Raw genomic sequence first — 25,910 nt, forward strand, 5'->3', positions numbered from 1 at the left:
ACAGGCCAGCCCAAGCAAGTAGGCAATCAAAAGTTTGGTTCTGAAGCCTGGGCAGTCGGGCTGTAAGGGTTTGTTCATTCAAAGGCAGCTTTGCTAGGGAAACTGATGCCCAACTGCAATGAGGAAAAAAACAACCCTCCAACAAACCTTAAGAGAGACGAGAGAGAGAGAGAGAGAAAAAATCTCCTCCTTTGCCCCAGTATGTTATTTCCTAGCTCTATATAAGGCTTTGGTATTAATGTCGCATATCACTGAATAAATACACCCTGCAAGGTTAAATGACGACATTCTCCCGTTCTGCTTGCTCATTGGCCTCCGGGTCGGCCAATCTGAATCACGGCTCCATGGCAACAGGCTCTATCACCAGGAGCAACTCGACACGTTTTTTTTATTTAGCAGTTTAAAAAAAAAACAAAAACAGAAACTGCTGCAAATGTCTGTCATGTAACAGTTTGCACAGGAAGGAGGCGGGCAGCAGAGACACAGCACGCTGCAAATCTGAGGCACTGGAAAAGCATCTGTTCCACTGGCGAATGTACTGCCCACCGCTGAAAGCTGGGTTGAGCAACAGCGATATTAGCAATATTTCACTGCCTACGGGAATTTTCCGTTTCCCCCATTGCAGCCACTGGGAAAACTTTCACTGTGGCAAAATTCAACTAGAACGTGCATCAAGAGGCTGTTTTGGAGAACTGCTGTCTTCAGCCGGCTGTGGCACCCGATCGTAAAGGGCTCACCCCCAGCCCTCTGTACAAATCAAGCCTTATTTGGGCAGCGCAACGTACCAGGAAACTACTGAAGCAAGAGCTTGAAAGCTAATGAGAGAAGTGCCCTTATAAGACGCCTTTTCTGTCCCATCCGCCTGTCTGCCTTCCTTACAAAGAAAGGAGAGTTTCCACCAACAGGGAGCGGGGTTGGATGAAGGAGGAATATCCCACTACATTAGAAAGCTTCAGAGCATCATTCTGAGAGAAGGCAAACACGCCGGTTGTCTCAGTGCAAAGCCTTGGAAAAATGACCTACTTGGTGACATAGCCAAGATTTTCTCCACCTCTTCTGAACCCCTCTCCTTGTTCTTTTATAGATGTTTGAAAACCAGCTCTTTCTTTAAGAGATCGTGTGCCCGGTAAAAAGATGGAGGCCAGATGTCCTCCACGGCATAGGCTCCTGTTACTTAATCGTCGCTTTAAGTCTTAGTGGCCCCCATGACGACAAAGGTGGATACTGTGGAAATGATACTGCAGAGGGTTACGGCTTCAGGTGGCAGAACGAGCCGCCGGGGGTGGAGGATGGCTTGTTATATAAGTGCCTATAGAAATCACAAGTGAGGGATGGGAAATGCAGCTGATCTAAGAAACATCTAGGAAAGAGATTTAAGCTTTCCATGAGACGTCAATAGGTTTCCAGCATCCACTGAGAGGAGCCATAAGTTAGATATCATGCGAGTGTATTGGGGATCAGATTTCCTATTCCCCAACTGTACTTTCTACGCCCCCTTCATCAAAGGGTAGCACTCACGTCTCCCTAGCTCCAGCGTTCCATCTGTCTCACAAATGATGCTATCGTGGACGGGGGAAATGAGCTTTATTCCCACAATGTAGGCCTTGCGCCTCTTTAGTGCAAAGCCTCGGTCTGAGCAAAGAAGCCCCACTGGCCCCTCTACAGACCCTACATTTGCTGCTTACGCTGCGGAGGGGGCAGGAAGCAATGGGAAGCTAGATGTGACCCAAGAGGACATGTTCATTTCTAATGGCTGTGTTCCTTTGTGTAACACGTAGGACATCCGACTCCCAAAATTACTGGATGGCCATCAAGGCATTCACACTGCATGGGTAAGAGATACCAGCCTCCAGCCAACCGCGCGGTGGCTGGGCCCTCCCCATCTAGGAATGCTTACCAGCATTTAACCCTTCAATACCCAGGGTTGTCAGCAGTCTCCCCTCCCACGAGTTCATTCTGTACCAGGAAATCCAGTGTCTTTCCACCCACGAAGAGTTAATCTGAAGTGACTGGCTGACAGAACGCATAAGACTCTGAACCTCCGAGCCCCTACAAACATGTTACAGCTGCACAGTTCCATTAAGCAGAGCCTGCTTCCTTTCATCTAGCAAGCTGGGGCACATCTTGAATCCATCTTTGTACAGATTACGAACCGAGGCAGAAGAGATGAGCTCTGATAACGTTACGCTGGGGAGACAGGACAGAGCAGCCGCTCTTCCCGATGCTAGCATGCGAATGCCGATAGTCTGACTATGCCCCACAGGGCGGTCCTCTTCCACAGGTCTAAACCACCTGCTTAACTAATTAGCACGACAACCAGGGATGAGGTGCATTATGGGAAGGGCCCAAATTATTGCCACGATGGCTCTTCCTGGTTACGCGTTAAACACGTGGATTCGTATTACTTGGATGTAATTTTGTGAAAATAAACTATTTCTGTTACCTGGATCCATGCAAGCACTAAGAATCAGGACAGAGGTTAACTTGCTGCTCGTGTAATCCATTCTCTGACATTCCCAGCATCAAGGCTGCTAAAAGAATCTTCTTGTGATACAAAGACATCAACTGGGCCACAACCATAGAGGGGTTTGCCACATGCATTGGTACTTGAGCACAAGGGGGAACCAATAAATATAGAGCATAGTTGTCCTGTGGGCTAATGAAAGTCAACTTTTGGTAGCCCATCAATTCACAGCCAACCACGTATCGGATGGAATAATAGTTTAACCAAGTTACTAGCAATTGCACTTGTTCAGAGTCTGTCATCCTGTGAACTGGAAAAGCTGCCGGGGAGCTTGGCACAAACCACGGTTCCTGGACCTACACGTGTTTTCAAAAGGAAAGTTTAATACGGAGATGAGCTGCATGAGTTAAACAGCAGATTGCAAATTCCCCAGAGCAGGGAAAAAGTCTCACAGGTGTGCAAAATACCTTACCCTCTTATTAGGGGCTGTATAAATATATAATAACGATTATTCCCTTGCTGGAAAATAGACAGCAGCAAGTATACAACGCATGTATTGAATCGTTACATTCATTGCCCCAAAATAAATATTTTGAAAAGCTATTTGAAGTACGTCTACACTGCAAAAGAAGATCCGCATCAGCGAATCGCAGAGCCTGGGTCAACTGACTCAGTCTCATGCTACAGGGCTGAAAATAGCGGTGTAGCTGATCCCGCTAGGGCTGGTCCCTGGGCATTCAGACCCACCCTCTCATCGGGTTTCAGAGCCCGGGTTCCAGCCCTAGCAGAAAGGTCTACACTGCTCTTTGTAGCCCTGTAGTGCAAGCCCCGTGAGCCTGAGCCTGTTGACCTGGGCTCCGAGACTCGCTGCCACAGGTCTTTTTTTGCCGTGTAGACGTACCCTTAGACAGGGGCTACCGCTGCTGTTCATTTCACGGTCAACTCATAAAGACGCGAGGCATACAGGGAGCATGCAGAAAAGAAATGTGGCAGCAGTCGAGACATCTCAAGCTGCAAACTCATCAGCCCTCTCAAGACAAGCAGCGTCAGGCTTGGACAGCATGTGGATGGGACACACACACACACACACACACACACACACACACACACACGCACCACCCTCCCTTAGGCAGGCAGAAGCTCTGTAGGGAGAGGTGGAGGTGCTCCCCCCTTTGGGTCAGCATTACCCATTTGATCGCTGATAACACTGTAAAGGTGCAAAACCGCAGGACCCCACATGGTGTTGGAGACTGCTGGAGCTGTCAACCTTCGGATATCGATCTACGTTTTTCTCTCGTGCCAGTCACTGTGCTATCTGAACACCAAGACCGACTCAAGGATCTGAGCGCGTGCAGTCATACGAGTTCCCATGGTGCTTTTCACAGGGTGTAAAATTCCAAATTCTGCAACTCCGTTCTCGTTCCTAATTCCCCTGCAGTTTTCAACTCAATGCTGGCTCCTTTGTCACTTCCTGTCCCGAACAGTCATTGTAGTATTCCCGTACACCTGCACACAGCCAGCTTACGTTCCAGAGAGGGCTGCATTTCAGTGGCAAGACAATTCCCTTGAACATCTTCATTTTTAAACTAAGGGCTGAAGAAAAGATCACAGGTGCGGAGCAGCACACGGTTTGGACAGACACAGCCTTTACGGAAGGATTTATTCAAGGGATATTCTAGGAAAGGACAGAGGTTGATAAAGTACAGGTAGGAACTGAAGAGAAACAATCAATCAAACAAGAGTCCCATTCAATTACATCACATCGAGGCAGATAACTAAATATTGACAACTTTTGTAAATGCTTGTATACAAATGCAAAAAGTCAAAATGCTAAGAGGGTGAACCCGAGTGCCTGGTATTAAATAAGCATATTGATAAAACAGGCTTCACAAAAACTTGGTGGAACAATGAAAATCAATGGGAGACGATAACGCCAGGGTACCAAATATATAGGAATTACAGAGCAGGTCGCACTGGTGGGGGAGCGGCACTACCTGTGAAAGAAAGCATAGAGTAAGATATAGTAAAAACCTTATATGGATCAAACTGTGCCACAGAACCTCGATGGACAGAAATCCCCTGCTTGAATAATTCGAGTGCAGCAATAGGAGAGTACTCCTGACCACCTGACCAGGATGGTGACAGTGATTCTGAAATGCTCAGGGAGATTAGAGAGGCTACAAAACCAGGCACCCAATAATAATGGGAGATTTCAACTACCACCCAATTGACTGGGAACATGTCACCCCAGACCGGGATGCAGAGGAGAATTTCTAGACACAGGTTCCAGGAGTAGTTGCTCCAAGTAGCAACAAGGGGAGAGGCAGTTCTTGATTTAGTCCTAAGTGGTGAATATAGCTGAACCGCTCAGCGAGAGCGACCATAATGTAATTCAATTTAACATCCTTGTAGGGGGGGAAATACCAGAAGAACTCACCACAGCAGCAACAACAAGGAGTCTGGTGGCACCTTAAAGACTAACAGATTTATTTGGGCATAAGCTTTCGTGAGTAAAAACCTCACTTCTTCGGATGCAACTTGTCACCACAGCAGCCTTTCACTTCAAAAAGGGGAACTGCCCAAAAACGAGGAAGCCAGTTAACGAGAAATGAAAAGGAGCAGTCACAAGGGTGAAATACCTGCAAGCTCCATGGAACCTAAACATGCTATCGTGGCTCAATGGAGTAAAAGAGGTGGTTGGAGACAAAAAGACATCCTTGAAATACTAGAAGCCAAATCCTACTGAGGAAAAGAGAAAGGAACTTACGCTCCGGCAACTCAAGTGTAAAAGCATAATTAGGTAGGACAGAATTGTTTTTCGAAGAGCAACTAGCAAAAGACACACAAACTAAGAGCAAAACTGTTTTTTCCAGTACATCAGAAGCAGGAAGCCCGCCAAACAACCAATGGGACGATTCAGATGCTAAAGGAGCACTCAAGAAAGATGAGGCCGTTGCAGAGAAATTAAATGAATTCATTTGATGGGTCCTTCAGGGCTGAGGATGTGAGGGAGATTCCCACCCCTGAGCCATTCCTGTTCGTGACAAATCTGAGGAACTGGCCCAGATTGAGGTGTCCGGAGAGGAGGTTTTGGAACAAACTGATAAATTAAACAGTAATAAGTCAAGAGTTCTGCAAGAACTCAAAGGTGAAATTGCAGAACTACTAACTGTGCTATGTGATCTATTGCTTAAATCAACCTTTGGCAGATAGCGAATGTGATGCCGATTTTATTTAAAAAAGGAAAAGAGGCGATCGTGGCAATTACAGGCAGATAAGACTCTCTTCAGTACCAGGCAAACTGGTTGAAACTACAGTAAAGAACAGAATGATCCGACCCACAAATTAATGTGATCTGTTGAGGAAGAGCCAATACGGCTTTTGTAAAGGGAACTCATGCCTCACCTACCTATTAGAATTCTTTGAGAGTGTCAACATACATGCGGGAAAGGGTGAGCCAATGGATATAGAGTACTTGGACTATCAGAAAGCCTTTGACACAGTCCCTCCCCAAAGGCTCTTAAGCAAAGTAAGGAATCATGGGATAGAGGGGCGGTCCTCACATGGATCAGTATCTGGTTAAAAGATAGGAAACAAAGGATCCGAATAAAAGGTCAGTTTTCACAGCGGAGAGAGGTAAATAGCAGGGTCCTCCCAGGATCTGTACTGGGACCCCTGCTGTTCAACATATTCATAAACGATCAGGAAAAAGGGGTAAACAGTGAGGCGGCAAAATTTGCAGATGATACAAAATTACTCACGATAGTTAAATCCAAAGCAGACTGCGAAGAGTTACAAAGGGATCTCACAAAACTGGGTGACTGGGCACCACAATGGCAGATGAAATTCAATGTTGATAAGTGCAAAGTAATGCACATTGGAGAAGATTATCTCAATACACATACAAAATGATGGGGTCTAAATGGCACAGTCCAGGGAAGGGTCTTTGGCCTGCAGCATGCAGGGGGTCGGACCAGATGATCATAATGGTCCCTTCTGACCTTAAAGTCTATGAGTCTATAATACACATACAAAATGATGGGGTCTAAATGAGTTATCACTCAAGACAGATCTTGGAGTAATTGTGGGTATTTCTCTGAAAACCTCTCCTCAATGTGCAACGGCAGGCAAAAAAATCTAACAGAATGCTAGGAACCATTAGGAAAGGAGCAGGGAATAAGACAGAAAATATCACAATGCCACTATATAAATCCCACACCTTGAATACTGTGTGCAGTTCTGGTCGACCCCTCTCAAAAAAGACACATTAGAACTGGAAAAAGTACATAGAAGGGCAGCAAAAATGATTAGGGGCATGGAACAGCTTCCATATGAAGAGAGATTAAAAAGACAGGAACTGTTCATATTAGAAGAGATACAAGTAAGGGGCGATATGATAGAGGTCTATAAAATCATGAACGCTGTGGAGAAATGTAGAAGGTAGCATTATTTATCCCTTCAAATAACATAGGAACCAGGGGTCAGCCAAAGAAATGAATAGGCAGCAGGTTTTAAATGAACATAAGGATGTCCTCCTTCACACAATGCACAGTCAACCTGTGGAACTCACTGCTGAGGGACATTGTGAAGGCCAAAAGTATAACTGGTTTCAAAAAAGAATTAGATCAGTTCATGGGAGATAGGTCCGTCAATGCCAATAGCCAAGATGGTCAGGGACACAACCCCGTGTTCTGGGTGTCCCTAAACCTCTGGCTGTCAGAAGCTGGGACTGGATGACAGTGGCTGGATCACTCGATAAATTGCCTTGTTCTGTTCACTCCCTCTTAAGCATCTGGCACAGGCCATGGCCAGAGACAGGATACTGGGCGAGATGGACCATTGATCGATCGGACCCAGTATGGCCATTCTTATGTTCTGATCTCGCAAAGTGTTTGGGAGATCCCGCTGGAGGGGAGAAGGTGCCACACCAGTGCGAGATTATTATTTTGATGGGATTAAGACGTGTACTAACCATCCAGCCGCATGCCTGAAAATAGTCACTGCCGTGCTAACCCGCCTGTGGGAGAGGAAAGGACATTGCAGGGAGGCAGCATCCGAGAGCGAGATGGCCAACAATGACAGGCAGGGACTCGAGCCATTTCCATGCCCCAGAACCAGAACCACAAAGCCCGAGCTGGGCTTTTAGCAGATGGAAACTCAGCCAAACTCACGATAAAACGACACCTCTGCCGTTCTGCTCATGTGCGGGGGGGAAAGGTCGGCCAGAATCCCCCGTTTTTCTTCCCACAGCCCCAGATGGAAGGCTAGGGCTGGCAGGCAGTCCCCATTGAGAAGTTTGCAGCTCCTGCAGTGGCCAGGGTGCGGGGTGTCCCTGTGCTTCCTCCCTTAAGGAAGGAGTGTGCTGCTCTCCCACCCAGGCATCGTCTGGGCATCCAGCAAACGCTGATCCATTGCACTGCCTTTCTTGTTCATTTCAGAAGGTGCAACTTACATCCCAAAAGCCAGGTCAGGATCTGGCCCTGTACTGCTGGGTCTAGGGAAATGGGGCTGGCGCACATTTTAAACCTAACTGCAGTCTGGCTAGTTTTGCCCCCACAATGTTTTGGGGTGGGGCAGGGAAGTGACTTATCTCCAGGCTGAATTTGTACTTTATAAACCTCCATGAATAATGCAGGGATAACATCAACCTTCTGATGCCTAAAATGGTCTCAAGTGTGAACACAGTATTTAGCTTGACAAAGTGCCATTTAAATATAGGCCTCTGCAACAATAGAGCTCTTCTCCCAAAGCGCGGCAGCTTGAACTGGTTCGGTCACAGATTTCAAAGCACCTGGATTCTTCCAGAGCCGTGAAACACCTTCCTTTATTAAGTACTGAGCAACAACAAGAAATAATCATCCAGAATCTTATCATCAACCCCAATTTTAAACCCAGAGGCTCCACGAAAAGCAGAGACACATGCAAACTCCCTCTTAGCAGACCCTGTTGGTTCCCTCACAGCAGGATGGACGGAAGTCAGGGAATAGGCTCAAAGAGGGAATAAAACAACCTGGCATGTGCAAAGCAATTTCCTCGTCCCTTCATTTCTGTGTTCCCTTTCCTGCTACTGCCACAGTCCTTGGACATCCCAGCCTGTTTCGATGGAAATGGCTGTCGTCACTGAATCTGGCTGTGAGATCAAAGGGAGGGGGATGAGCTGACAGGGAAATCCCATTTCCAAACATGAATCTTTGATTTATACCACGATTGGCAGGAAGATTCGCACACAAAAAAGGTAGCTGGGATATAGGATCAGCTGTGATGGATTCCGAGCGCCCAGCTCTCCAGGCTCCTAATTCCCTGAGCTACCTACAGACCAGCCTCTCAAACCTCCCTCGTATTAGTCCCAAAGTTACCTGCGCTCCACACAAATACAGCGCTCCCCTCACCTTTAGTGCTCAAAATTGTTAGACTCATTAAACTGTGGCACGGATGAGATTTTCACAAGCACAACCAACCAGTCACGCATCTCACTCCCAGCAAAAGCCAGTATGATTTGGGTGCTTGACTCCCACTGGTGTCTTTGATAACCTCTCCCACTGGCCCCCCCCATGGGCATTTTGTCTTAGCACCACAAACCATAAGAAACTTAACATGATGGGGTGGGGGTGGACTCACAGCTGTGCATAAGTCTGACCAATGACATCCCTGCAGAAAATCCATTCCGAAAAGGTACCTGTTAGCCAGGGACATGACAGAGATTTCAAAGCGGAGCGCATAAACACTTGAGAGAAGACAATTCTACTCCCCAGGCCATAACACAACAAACTGCAGCAGCTCCTTATACTGCACGCACCACGGGATTGTCCGGCACTAGGGCTACGTGACATTTTCGACTCCTAATGTCTCAGGTGCTTTGAATTTTTTCTCCCCTCTGAGATGCCAGATTTGTCTGGGATTTAATAAATTCTTTGCCATCTATAGCACTTTTCATGCAAGAATCTCAAAGCACTTTGCAGTTATTATTATTTGTAATACCACAGCACCACCTGAGAGCCCCAGGCATGAGCTAAGACCCCACGGTGCTAGGCACTGTACAAACCAGTGGATGGGTAACGCTTCCCCTCCTTGGAGAGGACCGCACAGGGGGACAGACACAGTCCCCAGCACTAGTCAGGAGCCACTCAAGCTTAAGGCCTGATTACTTAGAAAAACGGGATTGTTATGGTGGCCGTGACTATGCAAGATCGAGGACTTCACCGTGCTCGACCCTGCACAAACAGAGCAACACGCGCGGTCCCTGCCCCCAAAAGACCTTATGAGCTACGTAGACCAGACAGACAAAGTGAAGGGATCCGTATTCAGCAAGCAGAGGCAACAAGAGGGTGGTTTGCCAAAAGAAGATGGGTTTAAATGATGCCAGAAAGAGGTATTTAAATCATATCACACAGGGATTTTGGGGTGAGAGCTTCCCCCCCTCCGCCTGATCTAAAGGCTTGGATTTGGGGGAGGAGGGGGGAGACAGTTTAAAAAAAAAAAAAAAGCGGATAATTAAGATGGACATCAATGAGGAAGGACCAAGGTTTCCTCTAACTGTGGAAGCTGTAAATATCGGTAGCCAGCTCCTCCCCGGGTCGCGGCACAGGACAGATCTCTCCATGTCACACCAATTCTCCTTCCCTATCACTGGCTATCACTGTGCTTGCTCACAGACAGGGGAACTGCCATCCCTGACGTCAGAGCAGCGATTAATGAGGGTTGTCCACCACAGGGGTTTCCTGAAAAGCTAGCAAGAAATTATCCACCTACTTTCTACAGTGTCAAGATTCACTAAGCCAGCTCGGCTCTGCATTGGGATTTCTTTAACCCTTCCGAAGCTGGAATGTCAGTCCCTGGCATGGTTTCCCCCCCCCCCCCCCCCCGCCAAGCGTCCTATCTCCGTCAGACAGCCCCGGGCAGAATTCCCTCCATCTGAACCAACAACAGAAACAGACTATGCCAGCTAGAAAGACGCTTGCAAACACCAGATTGGCAGCTTGTTTCGGGAAAGGGAGAAGGGTGTCTAAGAGTAAATACAGCTTTTAACCCCTTCCTCCTTGAGAATCGAGCAGGCTTTCATGTGCCTTGTCTGGGCCAATTGGAACTGTATGCTCAGCAAGGTAAAGACAACCGGTAGAAAGAACCAGCCAAGCTTCTACGTACCAATACTTGTACAGCCCTGATTCTGATCAAAAGTTCACTGACTTCTTACCAGCTATTGAATGGGAAGATGCAAATGACAGACACGCACAGACTGAAGGCCAAACTTCATAGCGGCAACCCTGCAGAAGATGCCTGGATAGCTTTCAATTAGGGGATTATACGGGAACAAGATTGGGGTTGAGTTAACCACAGTTGTTAAAACCTTCATGCTGTTTAAGCACCATATGAAGTGTGCCAGCCACTGGTGAACTTTTGTTGAAAAAAAGGGTCTAGGCTCCGGCACCTGCTCATCCACAAACCTCTCCCCTTCTAGGACTACTGCTCCTACTTCATAATACTGTAGCAGAAGATAGCTCTTAGCCACTGGACATTTTAGGTAGCCACCAGGTATCGCAGCAACTACGAATGACCAAGCCATGGATGTTTTCAAAGGAAGATGCAGAAATGGAATAGATCAAGGAATAAAATCCAGTGCTGAGATGACGAGAGGGGGGAAAAAACAGCTGCAACTTTGTAATGCCAGGTCCGGGAGCTGGGTTTGGAAATGGAAGGGGGGAAATAATCCCAGTCCCCCACCTCCTTGCTGAAAACCTAAGCGATTGCTGAAGTGTCACCATTCAAAGCAGCAGCTCCAGGTGATGCTCACAATTCTACATTCTGGGGCTTTTTCAAATTAAAGAAACCAACCAACTCGCCTCGTTTTCAGGGGGAGAAGGAAAGAGGTCCATTCAGCTACCAGCCCTCCCAGCTCGTGCATCATATTCAGCAGAACCAGTTCTCAACACTGGCTCTAAAGTGGAGAGAGTGCCATCGAGTGGGATTTACTCCTATATTTTAAGGCAACTCTTTGGAAGAGGTGTGGGGAGGTTTGGGGGTGCAGAATAACCCCTCATGAGTCTGTTAATATCCAGCCCAACACAACAAAACATTTATGATGAGAAAAATCTTAGCCAGAAGAGGTGGGGAGGGGGGGAAACAGCCCTGTAGAAAATCTAACTGCATAACTTAGCCTGAATATGTCAAATGGCACACAGCCAGCCAACTAGTCAATTGCTCACATCCGAACAGTCAACATGAAGCTTTAATCCAAATAACCCCCTCTGCCCCCCGAAATTTAATTTGGCAAAGGGGGGGGGCTTCTCTTTTTAACTTGAGAAGAAATTGCCAAGAGCAAGGTGCACGAATGCGCAGCCAAAACGCAACAAGACTTGATAGCCCGGCGTGGGGAACTCCTTAATGACATGGAGGAACGCAGTATGTATATGGGGGATTCCCCTGTTTCCTGGAGCTGCATCCACAGCATCACAAAAGGAGGAAGGAGAAAGCCTCGGCGCCAGCTCACAACCCCCGGCATGAAATACGGACATCAAAGGAGGAGAGACTAGAGAGACTCCTGCACTAACCTGAGCACTGAACATTTCTGTAATGAACCCTATTCGATCAACAGAAATCCTGACACTCATTCACCCCACTGGAGCGGTACAGAAACCGTCATCATTTAAAACGCTATCAATATTCTATTCTGTATCTAGAGAAACGAATCTCCGGTGGTCTCTCTAGCTCAAATTCACCGGAGATTTTATTCTAAAAATAAACTCACCCCAGTGGTTCTGCACTCACCGCAAGTCATCTATTTCCCGTTCTCAACGGAGACTTCATCGCCAGGACCGGTTCTAGAGGAATTTTGCCAGGAGATTTTTTGCTTCTTGGAAGCCTCCCGCCCTCCCTCCCGCCCCCCCCAACCCCCACCCCCACCTCTCAATGAAATGCTAGCTATCTTTGCTGCTGCTACAGCAAGCTAATTGCTCTGACAAGCCGCTCTGAAGCAAAGCAGAGCCCAGCTGTTTGGAAGGATGTCATACAGCTCTGCCAATAGCCACATACACACCCCCTCTCCTTCTCATTCAAATACTTCAATGGAGCTGCCTCCGCAAGGCTCAGCGAAGGCTTTAAAGATACAGCATCCCTTCTACTGCCAGGCACTATAACTACTGTAGAAAAGATCACCCAGCAAACAGAAGCATCGTCTTGGAAGGGAACTGAAGTGTTCGGCTAGTGCTGTGAAGGGTGCCGTGGAAAAGCAGAGGTAGGTTAGGGATAGGTTTAGATGATTATCACTTTGCTCTATCACCATCATCTCCAAGCCAGCGGGAGGTTTGCATTTCTAACAGCGCCACTGTATTCTTCTTTTTTAGCATTTATTATTGGTTCAGTGCTGACAATACTCGCATTCCCTAGAAGGCGGAACCTATAGACAGCCGTGAGGCGATTTTAAGCCGCTCTCTTACTTAACTTGCCCCGTGAAGAGACTCTTCGAAGTCCTGCCGAACTGTGCAGAGCGCTGCACAAACACACAGGCCGGGTCTACACTAGAAAATTAGGTCAGCTGAACTATATTGCTCAGGGTGTGAAAAGTCCACCCCCGCGTGATGCAGACAGCGCTAGGCCGCAGAAAAATTCTTCCATCGACTTAGCTCGTGCCTCTCGGGGAGGTGGATTACCTACGCCGATGGGAGAACCCAGCTAGCACTGCAGCGTTTCAGGTGTAGACGGGCCCATTATTAGAGAGTCCAACCTACAAAGAGCTTACAACCGAAACAGACAAGACAGAGAGTGGGGGAGAGAAAAGGAGGCTCACCATCCCTGATTTACAGATACCACCACCACCACCACCACCACCACCACCACGGTCTTAGCTAGCACTTTTCATCCGTAGATCTCAGCACACTTTACATGAAGCAGGTCAGTAATCATCACCCCCATTTTATAGATGGGGAAACTGAGGCTCAGAAGGAAGAGACTTGCCCAAGGTCGCCCAGCAGACAAGGGGCAGAGCTCGGAACAAAGCCCAGGTCTGGTGTCCCAGTCCAGCATGGAGATTAAGGGCAAAACTTTCCAGAACATCTAACAGGTTTCAGAGTAGCAGCCGTGTTAATCTGTATCCGCAAAAAGAACAGGAGTACTTGTGGCACCTTAGAGACTAACAAATTTATTAGAGCATAAGCTTTCGTGGGCTACAGCCCACTTCTTCGGATGCATACATCTAAGTGACTTAGGAGCCTAAGTCCTATTTTCAAAGGTAACTTGAACACTTAGGAACCTAAGCCCCATTGACTTTCAATGAGAAATAGGGTCCTAAGTGCGGTGTCACTTTTGAAAATGGGACTTGCTGCAGGTCACACAGGGAGTCTGTGTCAGTCAGACTGGAACCCAGGTGTCCTGAGGCCCTCAGGACGAGTGTTCTGTTTGGTTCCTGATGCTCCTTGACATATATTCCATACTGGATCACTTGATGATGAAAGGAGACTCGAGGAGCTCAGTTTGTTTACCTTAACCAAAAGAAGGCTGAGGGGGGATATGATTGCTCTCTTTAAATATATCAGAGGAATAAATACCAGGGAGGGAGAGGAATTATTTCAGCTCAGTACTAATGTGGACACGAGAACGAATGGATATAAACTAGCCGTCGGGAAGTTTAGGCTTGAAATTAGACGAAGGTTTCTAACCATCAGAGGGGTGAAGTTTTGGAACAGCCTTCCAAGGGAAACAGTGGGGGCGAAAGACCTTTCTGGCTTTAAGATTAAGCTTGATAAGTTTAGGGAGGGGATGGTTTGATGGGATGCAGTGATTTTAGTCAATAACGGTGGTCGATGATGGGATATTAAAAGTTACTACAGAGAACTTTTCCAGGCAGTCTGGCTAGAGAATCTTGCCCGCATGCTCGGGGTTCAGCTGATCGCCATATTTGGGGTCGGGAAGGAATTTTCCTCCAGGGTAGATTGGCAGAGGCCCTGGAGGTTTTTCACCTTCCTCCGCAGCATGGGGCAGGGGTCGCTTGCTGGAGGATTCTCAGAGACTTGAAGTCTTTAAATAATGATTTCTGAGTTCAACAGCTAAGTCAAGGGAGAGAATTCTTCCAGGAGTGGGTGGGTCAGATTTTGTGGCCCGCATCATGCGGGAGGTCAGACTAGATGATCATAATGGTCCCTTCTGACCTTAGAGTCTATGAGTCTATGATTACTTGTTCTGTTCATTCCCTCTGGGGCACGTGGCATTGGCCACTGTCGGAAGACAGGACACTGGGCTAGATGGACCTTTGGTCTGACCCAGTATGGCCGTTCTTATGTGCTTATATTCCAACATACTTGAAGTGGGATGATGAATGACTGTCTTGAGCTACAAAGAAATCTTTTTAAGTAGGTGTTTAAATTTAAGCACACGCTTAAAGCCCCATGCAACTTAAGATGTTTAAAGTGCTTTCCTGAATCAGCACCTTATGGTACGTCTACACTGCAGTTAAAGACCCACGACCGTGTCGCTCAGAGCCCAAGTCAACTGACTCAGGTTCACAGGGCTTGGACTGTGGGCCTCAAACCAGCAGTGTTGATATTCTGTTGGAGTCCGGTCTCTGAAACCCAGCAATGGGGGATGGGGTCTCAAAGTCCTGGCTCCAGCCCGAGCCCAAACGTCTACACAGCAATTTGTTAGCCCCACAGCCAGAGTCAACTGACCCGGACTCTGAGACTCGGGGCCACGGGTTTTTCTCTGCAGTGTTGACGTACCTCAGAGCCCACGTGAACAACACCTGAATATTCTTGACCAGCCATTCTTCCCTCTAAAACCTTTCGAGATGTTGGTAATTATAAATAGTCTCCTCACACTCTGCCCGAGGAAACATTTACATCAGAAGCTGCAAAATGGAAAGACACGGATCCATAGAGTATGAGTCCCTTAAATCCACCCCACCCCAATCATTTCAATACTTTCCCCCCATGCCTGACAAGCAACACTGAAGACCAAATGACTTGCTCACATTCACACAGGGAGTCTGAAGCGGAGCAGGGAAATGAATCCCAGCTCTTCTGAAACGGGACCCTTTGTGTAGGCTTGGAAGGATTCGATTTTTATCCATGAATGTCAATGTCATCGTACACACACAAACCAAGAACAAAAAATATTTCCACCCAGGATCATCAAAACTTACAGGTAGGCAAAGTAAGAAAAATGCTGCTTGAGAACTCTTCTTAGAGTTTGCTTTAAGGATATTTACTTTGTCCATTCCGATATGTGATGTCGACACCTTGTGTTTTAAATGGTTATAAATCTTAACTTTTTGAATCTGCACATCTATTGTCATTAAATAATTACTGTCCGACACCCCCCCTCATTGTCTGATCCCCCCAGAACTTCCCACAACTGTGAAAATGTCAAATTGACAGAAAGTGGGGAAAAAATGCTTGAAAATAAATATCGATATTCTCAGTCCAAATGATCATTCTGCCAAGCCACCCCATGTGCCTGGAGTGTGCACTGCCTGCCTAACGTGGGCCCTGATCCTGCAAACGCCCCAGGGAATAACTCGATACACACACCGTCCCCTTGAACCGAATGGACTGGAATTCCTCCTTGCAGAACCAGGGCCTGAGGCTGCACGACTGCGCGGCAGGGGCTGTATATTTCTCTCTGGACTAGAGCTGGTCTCAGCAAAGCTGCGAGGAGTCAGAAGCTAAGGGAGACGGTGACTGGCTGGCTCTGCAGCAGCGCTACGTGCAGCTCACCACTAAGCGAGTCTGGTGGCACATGCTCAGTGGCAGAGAGCGTGTGCTCAGAGTGACTCCTGTGGCAACCGAACCCAGCTGAGCCGCGGGGCTCTCGGTGATTAGCCCCAGAACTCACCATTGTTTTTTAACTCCCTGGATTTGGGATTAACCCTGGAGCTCTCCGCTCTGGTCCCCTTGCTCCCAGGCAGCATCTTTTGCTCTTCAGGCCAGCAGGACTTCACAGGGCTGCACGGGGTCCAGATTCTTAAGCTGCCCCATGCATGGAGTAGCTACAGAATTGGACAAAGGATTAAGTACTGGGAAAAGTACCGGCAAGCCTTGCGTGTGCCAGGGAGCTTAGCCCAGCACAGAGAAGACCCAGCTAACTGGCCCATCACGCACTCTGCAGGCTTAAGGCTCCTTTGCCATTCCAATGAGTCTCTCCAACCCGTCCCCTCTCTGGCTCAGGGTAGCTTAGCGCAGCCCCTGGCGTACCGCAGCTTGTGCAGCATCAAAATTAGCAGTGGGGTAAAAGGAAATCCCTAGCACGCCTCCAGCCCCTCCTGTGCTGCCTGGCCTTCCTACCCTCAAGGAACCGCATGCTTCAGAGGGTGTGACCAGGCCTGGCACATGTCCAAGAAAGCTGCAGGGGCCCTTTGGTTTAAACACCACAGCTGGTTATTAAGCCAGACTTAAAGCAGAGAGGAAAGTGCTGCAGACCCTGACCAGCGCCACTTCCTCTCTCAGCACAGCCACCTGCAGGAGGAGAGTCCACAGCCTGCACGTGCTTCTCCCCCGGGACCTTTCAGAGCGCTGCCCTGGGAGGAAGGGGTGCACATCACTACAGGCTCATCAGGCCTTTTAAAGATGGCAGCCTAAATACACGCCTTGTTTTCGAGCCAGCAGCGTTTCCCCTTCACGAAACAAACGTGTGTGAGGCTTTCCTCGGCTGCGCCTGTCCCCCAGCTGGGAGGCAGCAAATCCTGGGTGGGAGGAAAAGACAGGGAGTCAGCCCCCGCACCCCAGACAGTCTGGATTGCAGCAGGGGGCCGGGTAGGCCCCACATGGAACTTGCCCAGCTCCTGCTTTTCACAGCTGAGCGCCGTTTGCTCAGACCCCGGGTGCGCGCCATGAAATCTAGGTCAGAGACAGGGAAGCACAGGAGAGATGCTGAAGCAAAGGGCATTGTTTGTGCTCTAGACTTGCAAGGAGGCTGCTGGCACGTTGCATGGGACTACGGGGGAACAAGCCAGCAGCATAGGTGCAAAGAGCACCCCCAGGCATGAACCTTCCCTCCCAAGCAAATGCAGATGAAGCCCTTGCAGCCCTCCCCGCTTGTGGCCGAAGGGGTCACCTGGTTATTGAGCGTATCCCAAGAGCTGCAATACAAGGTGCTCCCTGGGGTACAGTTTCTAGCTTCGTTTGCACTAGAGAGCACGAAGTTCACACGTCTTGGCACTGAACTGGTGAGACGGCACTGATGCAAACCCCGTTTGTGCAGCCGCATCCACCCAGCATGAAGCTGCCGCAGCACGGTGGGTCTGTACGTACGAGGCTAGCTCGGCCCACTGAAACCCTGCAGGAGCTGGGGTGAGGGGCAGTGCTCAGCTATTGATTTCAATGTATTTAAAGGGCACCTTGTGTGACAGTTACTAATCAGCCCTTCCCCCTCCAGCCCAGAAAAGGGCTGGGAACCACGATCCACTGGGGCTCCGAGTTCCAGAGTTGAGGACCCCTTGCTGACAGCACTCCAGCTGCCAGGTCCCTCCCATCTCGCGTGAGTATCTCAGCTACTCCAGCATCATGCGAGGAGAGGCAGAGTCGTATGCAGGCAGCACCGTACCTGTGTAAGGACGCTTGGGTTGAAACCAGCTCCGGCAATGCACTGGAAGCCAGCGTAAATCTCAGCGTGCCAGGAGAAGGTGCTCCTGGCACGAACACTGCTCAGCCAGGGGGTGAGCGGAGTCTGCCCGGCAGCACGTCGTATAGTCATTCAGCCTGGGGTTCCCGATGGGGCCGAACAGAGCGAAGTGAACAGGAACAGGGCGCCAGACTCGCTAGATCTCCTTTGCAACCTCAGGCCCTGGACACAGAGACATGGATCAGTGTAGCAAAGAGTGAGGTGGTGGGGGAGGGAATAGCCACGTGGGCCAGAGGGCTGGCGGAGGAAGGGGTCATCAGATCCACACTTACATCGATGCAGTGACACCCCTCCCCGCCCCATGGCAGGTACGGGGGAGCTGTGATGGTTACTCCAGCCCTATGCCTGCATGAGGAATTCTGTCCCTCAATCTCTTTAGTTCCCTGTGGTTTCTCGGGCTTTGAATGGGGAAGGCGGACCCAGTGGCCCACACTTATTTGATCAGACACCTGCCCCACACTGCGGTCTCACTCCTGATCAAGGTAGTTTTCTTCCATAGCGTCAATAAAGGGAAGCAAACATGATCCAAGCAGGAAGCAGCCTCTCCTGTACTGTGGGTTCCCAATGGCAGGCGTATCTTGGGCCCCTGTTGCCATTGGACCAAAAGCCCATGGATTTGCCATCAGCGGGGATCTAGGAAATCTCCCTGGCGAGACTGTGCTGCTAACTGGGCAAGGTGCTTTAGATAAACATCTCACTTGATACCCCAGAGTCCTGGTGGGGAACACCCGTGGATGCTGGGGAATTGCATTAACTGCTGAACAAGCTGTGGCCTGTGCTGTCTTGGCCATTGCCAGCCACGTTCCGACTGCAGCAAACGTATGACCAGCGGGAGGGAAAGAGACAGAGGGGGCAGCGGGACTCCAGGCAGCATGTAGCTACACTGGGATTTGCCCCAATTCCAGCCCTGGGGATAGGTGCCCCTGTGCAAATGGGCAAAGCCATTATTTGCACTGGGAGAGATTTACTGGACTTCACGCCAGGGAACGCAGCAGCAGTGCGAACTGCAGCGTATCCCTGTTTACAACGATCTACTCCAAGTGGTTATCCAGGTACCGTGACCCTGACGGGGCAAATCTCCAGGGAGGGAGGGGGCCAACACCCTGAGGCCTGGAATCTAGCATAATTCAAGCAGGCCCTTCCAGCTAGGCTGGGAACGGTGCAGAGGGAGCTGCCTCCAGCTGTCCTTAGCCAGGAAAACCAGGGTGCAGGCATGTGACGGAGTCCCCCACAAACCAGTGGGCCTGTGCCAATGCCACTTGCCGGCCTGCTCCGTGCTTCCTTCAGAGCAGGCTGTAACCAGGACACACGAGAACAGGGACGAAGCCCCAAGCAGGAGTCACATGGGGTGCATCTGAAGGAGTGAGGTTCTTACCCACGAAAGCTTATGCTCCCAGTACTTCTGTTAGTCTCAAAGGTGCCACAGGACCCTCTGTTGCTTTTTACAGATTCAGACTAACACGGCTACCACTCTGATATATGGGGTGCATGGGAGATTTGAGGGTTCCAAATATCGGGGCCATCCAGGACTCCAGCTCAACACCCTTCGCCTGCACTACCATAAACCGGGAGTTTGATTTGCAGCTGCCCTCAGCTCACCCCCGCCACCAGGAAACACCGGGTCACTGTTGTGCTGCACAAACCCAGAACAAGCTGCAAGCCTCCCTCGCCACCTCTGCGGCGCAAGGCAGCTCAGGGCAATGCCGGGACAGGGCTAGAACCAGAACACCGTATCGCAGCTATCAAATGTAAGCCAGCTCGAGGGAGGCTGGGTTGGCCACGGAGAGTGGGAGAGGAGAATTCTCAAATTAGGTCATAGCGAGAATTAGCACTTTGCTCGTTGGGATCCTATAGGAAAGTGTTTTGCCCTAGATTTGCGTTCCAGTGAACAGAAGTATCAGCTCACCGTGAATCACAGAAGCATCAGATGGAAAGCACTGCAAGGCATCACGTTTGTCTGCTACTCAGAGACTTGATATTAACGGCAGGCTGCGCACGCCGCATTTTGGCAGCGTGCTGCCGGTTATCTTGCTTAACTATTAATGGGGCTGGCCTGCTCTTCCAGCTCACCCCCCGCCTCTCTGCTCCCCACCAAGATTTCCAAGGCATGACGACGACGGGAGTGCCGCTAGCGATCAAGCACCCTGGTAGGGACGTGCCTGGCCCATGCCAACGAGAACACGATGCTAAGCAGCCTTCTGGTTCGTAACCGTTTCTGGGTGGACTCCCAGCGGTAGAGGCGGGGTCCAATCTCGGCCTGACACCGAGGACTGGTGTAAATGAAGGGGCTGCCCTGGTTTTCCATTACTGACTACACCCACAATCCACGACACGCCTTAGGGGATGGATCCTGCACCATTAGAGCTAGTGGGGTCTTTTCCTTGGCCTGGAACAGCTCACAGATTTATCCGCAGGAGCACACCTCATACAGAGGGAACGCTGCACTTGATGCATGTTCTCCCTCCACTGCACTCCACTCATCTTCTACCTTTTGCTCCGACTCCAGGCCATGTGGCACCTAACAGGGGATTAGACTCACTGTGGAAATCCCAGCTTTCCCCAAAGCGCTGCTTGCCCTTGCTCAGTAGGCTTCTCTCCATGAATTCATCTAGTTCTTTTTTGAACCCTGTTATGGTCTTGGCCTTCACAACATCCTCTGGCAAGGAGTTCCACAGCTTGACTGTGCATTGTGTGAAGATATACTTCCTTTTATTTGTTTTAAACCTGCTGCCTATTAATTTCATTTGGTGACCCATAGTTCTTGTGTTATGAGATGCAGTAAACAACACTTCCTTATCTACTTTCTCCACACCAGTCATGATTTTATAGACCTCAGTCATATCTCCCCTTAGCCGTCTCTTTTCCAAGCTGAAAAGTCCCAGTTTTATTAATCTCTCCTCATATGGAAGCCGTTCCATACCCCTAGTCATTTTTGTTGCCCTTTTCTGAACCTTTTCCAATTCCAATAGATCTTTTTTGAGAAGGGGCGACCACATCTGCACGCAGTATTCAAGATGTGGGCGTACCATGGATTTATACAGAGGCAATATGATATTTTCTGTCCTATTCTCTATCCCTGTCTTAATGATTCCCAACATTCTGTTCGCTTTTTTGACTGCGGCTGCACATTGAGTGGCTGTTTTCAGAGAGCGATCCACAGTGACTCCAAGATCTCCTTCTTGAGTGGTAACAGCTAGGGAGGAGCAAGGCAGGGGCTGTATGCAGCACCAAGGTTACGAAATACTCCTGGCGGACAACCCTGCAGCTGGGACCCCACCTGTGTGCAGCGGCTTCTCTTGCCCGCAGTTCCAACCAGCAGCACAGCACAGTCCACTGCCCCTGCTGGGGACGCGGGGAGGAAGGACAGCTGCTGCTGTCTCTCCTCCTCCACCAACGCCGCCCCTAGCAGAGGAGAGAACCTGTGCAGCTCCTTCCCTGCCACTAAGGGACTAACGCAGCAGCATGGACAACCCCCTGCCACCTTGCGGGAGAGGCCAGAAGAAGATAAGAAGGCATGGGGGAGAAGGGAGCATGATAAAAGGAAGCCAACCCCAGCAGGGAATAGGTGCAGAAGGAAGGTACAGGGACAGGAGGAGGAGAAGAGACAGAAGGAGAGGAAATGAAGTGGTGAGAGACGCTCAGGGAAAGAGGGCAGAGGAACTGATCAATTTTAGCAGGTAGCTGGAAAAATCCCTCAGAAATAAAGTCCTTCCCATCCACTCCTTTTAAACACTGACATCCCTTCTCCTTTGGATAAGGGTCTGTATTTGGGGAAGAGGGGAAATATAGAGAAACAACTGCCGCCCCGCCCCCAACAAATGAAATCACACACACCCCACACACACACCAAGGACCCCAAAGCAAGCTTTAGCCGTCACACCCATCTGCATCCCAATGCAGTGGGGTACTGGACCAAGGGAGAGGCTCCTGGTTCTCCCTCCCTCCCTGAGCTGCAGCCAGAGCAAAGGGCAAGTTGTCAGCAGTCAAAACAGTGAAACTGAACTCCACTGTGAATGCAAGCCAGAGCCTAGGGCAGCACAGCCGTTCTCCCCTCCCTGCCGCCCTGGCAAAGCCGATACGAACTACAAAAAATCTGAATGATCCCCCGTTAGCACAGGTCGTGGCCAAACTCCCATCATCCTGTGCGGCCCCTTCCGAGCCGGGGCTAGCGTGATTTGACGTGAACCAAATCTGTCAGCGGCTCAAGACAGACACGTGGGCCCCAGCGAGCAGTGGAAAGAACGTACTGCTCCATTCAGCTCCAAACAATGATAAATAATTCAGGAAGAGAAATGCCGCAATAGAGTGCAGCAGGGTTTAAAAATAGAACACATGCCGAAGTCAGGGGAACGGGGAGGAGGGAAAGAGAGAGACAGAGAAAAGCTGAGCAGAAAACGGATCTGCGCCGCCGAGACACTGCAGCCAAGCCACCCAAACCTCTGCTTATTGATTGATTAGGAACTCAACAATATAATCATGATTTGGATGGTGGTAGCATCTAAGAACCAGAGTCCTGGACCAGGACTGTGTGTTGCTACTTAAAAAGGCATCAACATTTGTCCTACCTTTTTCAGAAGGAGGACTGCATTGGCCAGGCAAGTATATCCAAGGGGGGCAGGGGGAGACACCTGAAAGCAAAACCTCTTTTCTTGTTACCTTTTTAGCTAGCCCCATGCTCGCACACGTGGCTGTTACTCACAAGTGACCCAATAACTAACACGGCCATCTGTGGGTTGGAGGGAACGAGACGGTCAGTAAACATTTCGTTTTCCCAAATATCCCAGGGTTTAGTACAAAAAGTGAGATTTTAAAAATTACGAGGGAAGGTAACTTAACAGGCCACTCAGTGGAAGTGAAAAAAGTCCACTTCTCAGAAATTCAATATTAGTGGAACTCTCCATTGCAACCCAGCCCGCTGCATCTCTTATTTGCAATGGGCTCCTCTTTGCTAGCTTGCTCAACCGTTAATGCAGTTCTAATGGAAAAAATCACATTCTTAACCTGGCACATGAACTGCTAATGTAGGGAAGATGTTAAATAAAGAAAAAATACATACACAAATACATGGAACGGAGTTACAATTGAGAGGCCCGCGGTTCCATCAATATTTCAGTTTGAAATGCCCTCGTGATCTTAGGAAAATCGACTTGTTCTTGAAAAGCTAATGTGTAACAAAACACCCTCGGCTGTCTCCTGCCTGCCAAACTGCCCCTGTGGCGCAGAGCAGCAAGAGAGCCAGGGGGGTTGGATATTTCAGTGCCAGAGCAGCAAGGCTGAGCAAAAGGGACGTTGGGATGCAGGCTCATCCGCCTGCAAACCAAAACACAGCTGCTGAGGGTCTAATTTTAGGTCTTTCCCTGCTCGGCCTCAACCAGACCAGGGATTTTCATGGTATTGTTTACATCTCCTATGACCAGGGGCTACCCATGGCAAGCACTGGGCTGCTATCTGACACCACAGTGCGAAGAAGATATAAAAGCCAAGCACAGAGTGAAGGTGAATTATCTATAGTGATGCTGATGGCGCTTGGCTGCCGGCTGCTATTTCAGGCTTGCAAGTAACATTACTGTAGCAGAAGCAGAGATTACGGAAATAACCCGAGTCCAGTGAACTGGGGTGTTTCTTTCTTTCTTTCTTTCTTTTTTAATTATTTATTGGAATTTTAAAGAATGAAACATTAATGAGAACAGCCCCCAAATTTTCCAAACGTAACAAAGAGACCAAGCTGTACTGTAAATATCTGTTGAAAGCACATAGTGGGCATCTACAGTTATGAACAAGGATGTTTGCCTATAGATTCATCCTCTAATGGATTCTCTCCTGTTAAAAAGCCAGGTGGATCTCCATCCCTGATTTGAGTCATTCTCTTGCAGATACTCAATGAAGGGAGACAAGTCTGAGGGAACTGGACTTATTTAGTCTGCAGAAGAGAAGAGTGAGGGGGGATTTGATAGCAGCCTTCAACTATCTGAAGGGGGGTTCCAAAGAGGATGGATCTAGACCAGTGGTTCCCGAACTGGGGTTCGTGACCCCCTGGGGGTTCGTGGGAAAAAATTCCCTAATAGTGGACAGAGCTGTCCCTAGGAACTCCGGGCAGCATGTGGTCAGCAGCCCGGAGCCTCTGGACTTCCAAGAGCTAAGCAGATCAAAGCAAGCCTATCTATCACACTGAGGAGATTTAAACTTCAATGGAAAGGGCGGTGGATATTTTTTGCTGTTTTTAAAATGAAATAGGCAGCTAGTATTGTTTTTAAAATTATTATGAAGAACAAGTTTAAGCTTTGTTGTAACATGTGGTGTTGGCCTGGACAGCTCAAGATCTCAATGCTTGTGTAAGAGGAACTCTTTGGCCTGGTCTACACTAACCCCCCAATTCGAACTAAGGTACGCAACTTCAGCTACGTGAATAACGTAGCTGAAGTTCGAAGTACCTTAGTTCGAACTTACCTCGGTCCAGACGCGGCAGGCAGGCTCCCCCGTCGACTTCGCGGTACTCCTCTCGCCGAGCTGGAGTACCGCAGTCGACGGCGAGCACTTCCGGGTTCGACTTATCGCGTCCAGACAAGACGCGATAAGTCGAACCCAGAAGTTCGATTTGCTTGCTGCCGAACTACCGGGTAGTGTAGACCTACCCTTTGAGTTGGCTTCTTAAATACCTTCATACTGTTTCATAACTGATACTCCTTGATGAAACATAGGAGCCTTGTCTTATAACAGGCTTATTCAAATTGATACAAGCTATGAAAGTGAGTTCTTGGAAGAGTGTTGCCATTTTAATAATGTAATAAAAATACTGTAATGATCAATAATTAATAATAAATAGTGTGTAATAAGCATATCATAAAAACAAATTTTATATTTCCCAGATCACTGCTTTTATAATTTATACTCAGGTAAAGGAGAAAATCCCTGGAAATAGTCATTTTTAGGAGGGGGTTCGCGAGACTTGACATTTTAGTGAAAGGGGTTCACAGGTTGTTAAAGTTTGGGAACCACTGATCTAGACTGTTCTCAGTGGTGGCAGATGACAGAACAAGGAGCGATGGTCTCAAGTTGCAGTGAGGGAGGTTTAGGTTGGATATTTGGAAAAACTTTTTCACTAGGAGGGTGGTGAAGCACCGGAATGGGTTCCCTAGGGAGATGGTGGAATCTCCATCCTTAGGGGTTTTTAAGGTCAGGCTTGACAAAGCCCTGGCTGGGATGATTTAGGTGGGGGCTGGTCCTGCTTTAAGCAGGGGGTTGGACTAGATACCTCCTGAGGTCCCTTCCAACCCTGATATTCTAGGAGTCTATGAAATCTAATTGCCAGCAGCCTCTCTTCTTTGCTTTATAGATGGTAGCCTTTTAATCTTGAGTCTCTATCACCATCATATCTAAACCTATGATCCCCCTGTCAGTTGTTCTAGAAGTCTCCCTAGTAAGATCATTCTGTGTTTTGTAAGCAGAGACACTAGGTGTACAAAATGTGCTGAATACATATTAAATAAATAAATAAATAAATAAATAAATAAATAAATAAATGGAGATATCCTATCTCCTAGAACTGGAAGGGACCTTGAAAGGTCATCAAGTCCAGCCCCCTGTCTTCACTAGCAGGACCAAGTACTGATTTTGCCCCAGATCCCTAAGTGGCCCCCTCAAGGATTGAACTCACAACCCTGGGTTTAGCAGGCCAATGCTCAAACCACTGAGCTATCCCGCCCCCCTATATCTAAAATTACAACAGACAGTAACTGTAGAAAACAGTCCTTGGGTTTTCTGGGAGCGATGTGGATTGCATTACTACAGAGATATGTTTTACAGATAAGTTTTACCACTCCATTCCACTAGCTTTTTAACTTTA

General features: G+C 48.7%; 1 protein-coding gene across 5 annotated transcripts in view; it reads right to left on the minus strand.

Annotated features, from left to right (window-relative positions):
- R3HDM2 (R3H domain containing 2) overlaps window positions 1–25,910 on the minus strand; it is a 99,856-nt gene that overhangs the window by 56,215 nt on the left and 17,731 nt on the right. The window contains exons 2-3 of one of the 5 annotated variants that reach the window (XM_034792218.1): window positions 22,633–22,695; window positions 17,990–18,229 (exon numbers count right to left, since the gene is read on the minus strand). The exons of 1 other annotated variant lie outside the window; for it this stretch is intronic. The gene's annotated coding sequence lies outside the window, so the exon portion shown is untranslated. Of the gene's footprint in view, window positions 1–12,206; window positions 12,308–17,989; window positions 18,230–22,632; window positions 22,696–25,910 lie in introns of those variants that run through there. 3 more of the 5 variants (XM_034792220.1, XM_034792219.1, XM_034792222.1) reach the window with 3 other exon arrangements.

Source organism: Trachemys scripta, chromosome 16 (genome assembly GCF_013100865.1).
Source record: "Trachemys scripta elegans isolate TJP31775 chromosome 16, CAS_Tse_1.0, whole genome shotgun sequence".
Taxonomy (NCBI): Eukaryota; Metazoa; Chordata; order Testudines; family Emydidae; genus Trachemys; species Trachemys scripta.